The following is a 6521-nucleotide window of genomic DNA, read 5'->3' on the forward strand; positions in this document are numbered from 1 at the left end:
AAAAAAAATATTTTAGGCTGAGCTGCAAGTCACAAATGCACCACTATCTTCACTTCTTCATTAGAGGTGATTCTTCGTCCTTGAAGGGCTGCTTTCCGGATAGCAAACAGGTGAGTCTGATGGACAAGATCAAGAGTATAGGAAGGATGCTTTAACCTTTCAAAACTAAGTTTTTGCAGTGTCAACAGTGTGGGCAGAGGTGTGCAGATGCTCATAGTCATGCAAGATCAGAATGCCCTTGGTTTAACTTGAAGTTTAGGCTTCAGCTTTCCAGTGAGCATTTCACTGTAAGGAGAACTGTTGATTGCGAAATATTTTGCTTGATAATGTTCCATACTGGCCCTTGAATATCCCAGAAAATTGTAAGCATGAATTTTCTAGCTGATAGTTGACTTTTGAACTTCTGAATAAGGATGTTTTCATTACATGCTCTGCCATTTACTCTCAGGCTCCTGGTAATGAATCCATGCCTCATCATCAGTAATGATGTTTTAAAGGAAACTTTTACCTTCCTTTGAGTATCAGTCCAAATTTTGTTTGCAGATGTCCCAGCACTTCTGTACATGTTCTTCCATGAGCTGTTTCAGTATTCATCTTGCACAAACTGTTCTAAACACAAGTCTGTCATGGATCAATTCATAGGCAGAGCCATGGATGATTTGCAAATGATTTGTCACATAATCTGCTGGAACTTGTCTATTTGACAGAATCATGACATGTGCATGCTCAATGTTGTCATCATCTGTGAGTGTGGATGGGAGTTTTAATATATCCAGAGTGCAGATAATTTTTAACTCATTCTCCTATATATGTTGTTGTTGTTAAGTGCCTTTGAGTCAGTTCCGACCCATAGCGACCCTGTATAGGGTTTCTGAGGAGCAGCTGGTGAACTTGAACCACTGACCTTGCAGTTCAAACGGCCTTGCAGTCTGGCGCATTAACACACAGCGCCACACCAGGATATATATAAATATATATATATATCGTGGTGGTAGGTGACTATGTTCCAACTCACAGCGACCCTGTACAGGGTTTCCGAGGCTGTAAATCTTTACGGGAGCAGAAAGCCTCATCTTTCTCCTGTGGAACTGCTGGTAGTTTTGAAATGCTGGCTTTTGAAGGTAGCAGCCCAATTCATAACCACTTTGGTAGTGTTGTGGTTACGAATCGGGCTGCGAACCGCAAGGTCAGCAGTTCGAAACTACCAGCTGTTCCACGGGAGAAAGATGAGGCGTTCTGCTCCCGTAAAGATTAACAGCCTCAGAAAGCCTGTGCAGGGTCGCTATAAGTCGGAACCGACTCCATGGCACATAACAACAACAACATGCTACCAGAGGAGTCTTGGTGTGGTGCTGTGGGTTAATGTGTCAGACTGCAAAGCCATTTGAACTGCAAGGTTGGTGGTTCAAGCTCACCAGCTGCTCCTTGGAAAGCCTATACAGGGTCACTATGGGTTGGAATCGACTTGACAGCGCTTAAGGACAACAACATATGAGCTTTTAGTAACCTTTTTGGCCCTAAGTTTCCTTAGCTATAATGGAGTTAATCATACCTACTTCATAGGCATACAATTAAAACCTTTGCCACATAACAGGTATCAAAACTTGGTTATCTTCCTACATCTTAATCACAAGGAGGCTTGGGAATTCCCAGGCACAGGTACAGCCACCATCTGACACTACTCACATGGTTGTTATTGTTGTTAAGTGCTGTCAAGTCGGTTCTGACCCATAGTGACTCTGTATAGGGTTTCCGAAGAACGTCTGGTGAGCTTGAACCGCCAACCTTGCAGTTCAAGTGGTTTTGCAGTCTGGTGCATTAACCCCACAGCGCCACAGTAGACATCACTAATCTATCCCAGCACTCCTACACATGGGCACCAACATGGCCTCAGATGCTTTCTCATATGAGAACTCTTAAGTAGCCATGACTAATCATCTGAACCAGCACAGGAATTTATACCTTTGTTCATCATTACCTATGCTAATTGCCAGGCATTAACTCCTTTCATGTCCATAGGAGATGAGGCAGCTCCTCAGCTTCTGGAGTCTTTAGGGATGGAGAAAGTTCTATAAGAGACATAAACTGACAGGTGAAGGGATGAAAGAAAGTTTCAGAGCATGCTCACTCGAGGAGGGCACTGAGCACTTGGCATCCAGTGTCTCACCTTTTGAAGTTAATATGCTACCTATAAGACACCTAGCATGTGACTGTCACAGAAAGGTGCTCAGTACCTAAAGGTTTCCTCTCTGCTTCCTTCCCCCTTTTCTCAGCCTTCTCAGTTTAAGACACTGTTGAGTTACGTACAAAGTTCAACCTAAATTTAAAACAATGATAATAATCACTAACATTTGCTACCTGCAGTCCTGTGGTTAAGCAGATGAACTGTTGAAGAGACTGAAATTCACATGTTAACATCCTGGTTTACTGTTAATGGTGCTGAACTGTATACTCTGATGAAACAAGTTAAGTCCAGTGATGAGAGTCAAAGACGCTACAAATAGCCAGTTCTCTGGCGTGCAAATCTATGATTCAAAGACTGTGATTCTAAGAACTTACCATCCAGAGATGTCCAAGTCTATTATTCTATAATTTTATGATTCCTAGATCCTAGAATTCAAAGATTCTATGATATCTAAGTTGGAGTGTCAAAAATTCTATGATTCCACACATCATTTTTACTGTCGAACCCTTGCATAGAACCAGAACCAGAATTTCCAGAGTCCCCTTTGCTCACATTTGGATCTACTGTGGTTTGGCTATGACTGGTGGTTCGAACCTACCAGCCACTCCAGGAGAGAAAGATGTGGTCGTCTGCTTCCGTAAAGCTGTGTAGCCTTGGAAATCCTACAGGGCAGTTCTACTCTTTCCTACAATGTTGCTATGAGTTGGAATCAACTCAGTGACAGTGAGTTTGGTTTTTTGTTCGGTGATTTTCCTTGTTGAAAAAAATTTGAGGGAGTGTATGACCCTTTAGCTTCATGAGGCAGAAGGTGGAGAATCACAATCAGCATCAGTGCAAGGCTGAGGTTAGATGTGCCTCCACCCTCCAACCTGTCTATCAACTCTGACACCAACTGTCCCTCCCATGGCGCTTTCTACTTCTCTGCTGGGTTTAATAATTTTTGCTGGGTTTAATAATTTTTGCAGTGGCCACACACAACTCACAGACAAGATTCACAAGTATGGGGCTTATTAGGGAAATAGCTGGTTACAATTCAGGATCAGGAATATTCATGTTTCTGTTCTCAGCTATGCTCGCAGGCACTGCCAGATTGTTGGCTTTCTGGCCTGATTGGGCAAGTGTTCCAAAGTCTTTTAGCTCTTGGCCTCTCAGCCCCGTGGCCCCTTGGCCTCTGCCCTGCTTTGGCAGGTGGAGCTCTGCTGATTAAGCTGCCACTCTGCCAGTAAACCTCAGCCTGAAGGCGCTCAGCTCTAGCTTCATGGGTCAGCAAACTTAGCTCCACCCTCATTAAGTACCTGCAAGCAACCCATTTCATCAGCAAGCCCCTGCCCAGAGACAGTTCAGTTGGCCACGAAGCCCACCATTCTGTTTGTGTCCTTAATTCTGCTGCCTCTGCTGCTGCTACTTTGTTGACACTTTTCTGCATATTCTCTGGTGTCACACATTTCTGTATCCTGGATCGAGGAGGTTCGTGCACGGATACTGGGTCCAAAGGATGTACTCCACTACTGGCTCTTCTTTCTTGATAGTAGTGAGATCTATCCTATCTGCTTCTGAGATGGCTCACTTTAAACCTAGCAGGAGGGCAAAACTGTCCAGTCCCCATGTTAGGCTTCCAAATACCTTATTTGCCTTGTGCTACCCCAAGGGCTGCTCAGAAACCCTATACAGGGTTAATACCAACTCCATGACACTTAAAAACAACAACAATCTCAAGGACAGGACTTGAAATACTTATTGATGAAGATTAAAGACTACATACAGCCTTCAGTATGGATTGCACCTCAATTTAAAAAAAACAAAACCCCTCACAATGGAACCAATCAAAAATAACATCATAATAAAAGGACAAAAAGGAACTCTGGTAGAGTAGTGGTTACAAATCAGGCTGCGAACTGCAAGGTCAGCAGTTTGAAACTACCAGCTGCTTCATGGGAGAAAGATGAGGCTTTTTGCTCCTGTAAAGATTTACAACATCGGAAACCCTGTTCAGGGTCGCTATGGATCAGAACTGACTCGATGGCACTTAACAACAACAACAAATGGACAGAAGATTGGAGATGCCAGTGGCTTCATTTTGTTTGGGCCCACAATCAACACTCATGAAAGCAGCAGTCAAGAAATCAAATCATACTTTAGGCAAATCTGCTACACAAGACCTCTCTAAAGTGCTAAAGAGCAAAGATGTCATTTTGAGGACAAAAGAACACCTGGTTCAGGTCATGGTATTTTCCATCCCTTCATGCATGTAAAAAAGTTGAACAATGAATAAAGAAGACCAGAGAAGAATCAATGCATTTGAATTATGGTGTTGGCAAAGAATACTCAAAGTACCAAGAAGAACAAATAAATCTGTGTTGGAAGAAGTACAGCCAGAATGCTCCTTTGAAGCCAGTATAATGAGAATTTGTCTCTCGTTCTTTATACATGTCATCAGGAGAGAACAGTCCATGGACAATGACATTATATTTGGTCCAGTCGAGGGTTAGCAAAAAGAGAAAAACCCTCAATGATATAGATTGATACAGTGGCAGTAACAATGGGTTCAAATAGAATAGGTATGAGGATGACATAGGATCAGGTAGTGTTTTGTTCTGTTGTTAAAATAGGGTTGCTTTGAGTCAAAATTTACTCGACTGCACCTAACAACTCTAAGGGTGCCATGTGCAATGTTTACATTATTAGCAAACACTCCAATCCCCTTGGAGGGCCACAAGCACCTTACATTTATATAATTCTACCCATTCATTTTGTGGATAACAACAACAACAACTATAGCTAGACAGTCCCTATTACATAATGCACAGCAGCATGCTTGTTTCTGACAGAAGCCCTGGTTGCAGAGCGGTTAAAGTGCTTGACTCCAAACCAAAAGATTCGTGGTTTGAACCCACCAGTTACTCCACTGGAGAAAAATGTGACAGTCTGCTTCTGTAAAGATTTACAACTTTGGAAATCCTATGAGGCAGGTCTTTGTCTTATAGGATACTTGTGAGTTGGAATAGACTCATTGGCATGTAGGTTAGGTTTGGCTTTCTTGTCTCCTGGGTGTTACCTCTAGTGTCCTCTAGATGGCGCCCAGCTCTCTAGCCAGTGCTCAATGCTAAGGAAGACGCTGGTCTAGTCAAATTGCATATCTTACCCTGGGGCTTTGGGGTCAACTCTATAGCTTCATCTTGGAGTTGGGCTAGGAGTCATAAAAGCAAGGGGAGCCCAGCATAGGGCATTACAGGATGACTAAAGGGTTCCTAGGATGCTGGGAGGTGACTTGGGAAGCATCACACCAAAGAAGCTTTCCGAAGGAGGGGTAATCATCATCATTTTGAAAATGAGGAAACTGAGGCTCAGAGTGGTGGTGTGGCTTGGCCTGTACACAGAGTCAGTGAATAATAAAGTTGGCTTCAAGGCCACAGAGTCAGTGAATAATAAAGTTGGTTTCAAGGCCAACTCTCTCTGAGTGCAGAGCTTTCATTGTGTAGGCTGCTTCTGGAAGGAGACAGAAGTAAGTACCAGAAGTCTTTCTCTGGTGTTAGAATTGTGATGCAGAGGTCCCCTGTGGCCTCAGAGCTGAGCAGAGCCAGCCGTCTTGTGGTCCCAGCTCAGCATCTCTCATTGGAACCATTCCAATCCCAGGCCCACCCTTCCAGGTCACACTCTGCACTAGCTGGCTTAATCTCTGTAACAGAAATCTGACCATATCTTGCCCTTCTGAACATTTTCTTGTGGCTTTCCTTTCCCTATGCTTTTCCAAATCTCTACCTTGAAATTTGGAGTCTTGGTGTGGTGCTGTGGGCTAATGAGTCAGACTGCAAAGTCATTTGAACTGCAAAGTCAGTGGTTCAAGCTCACCAGCTGCTCCTTGGAAACCCTATACAGGGTTGTTTGGGGTTGGAATCAACTCAACAGCACATAACAGCAACAACAACAAACCTTGAAATTTAAGGCTGTATGATAATAGCCTCCATATATCTAATCACATACTCTACAATGTCAATCTTAATAAGCTTTCCTGTCCGTATTAGTTTCCTATTACTGTTGTAGCAAAGTACCATAAACTTAGTTACTTAGAAGAACACAAATTTATTACTTTAAAGTTCTGTACGTCAGAAGTCCAAAATGGGTCTCATTGGGCTATGCTTTTATCATGAAGGCTCTAGGGAAGAATCTGTTTTCTTGGCTTTTACGGCTTCTAGATGTCACTCACATTCCTTGGTTCATGGCCTCCTTTCATCTTCAATGTACTGCCTTCTCACACGGCATCATGCTGACTTTGACTCAGATCTTCGTCTTCTACTTGTAGTTGTTGTTGTTAAGTGCCGTTGAGTTGGTTCCGACC

This window comes from Chrysochloris asiatica, unplaced genomic scaffold (genome assembly GCF_000296735.1).
Source record: "Chrysochloris asiatica unplaced genomic scaffold, ChrAsi1.0 scaffold00081, whole genome shotgun sequence".
NCBI lineage: Eukaryota > Metazoa > Chordata > Mammalia > Afrosoricida > Chrysochloridae > Chrysochloris > Chrysochloris asiatica.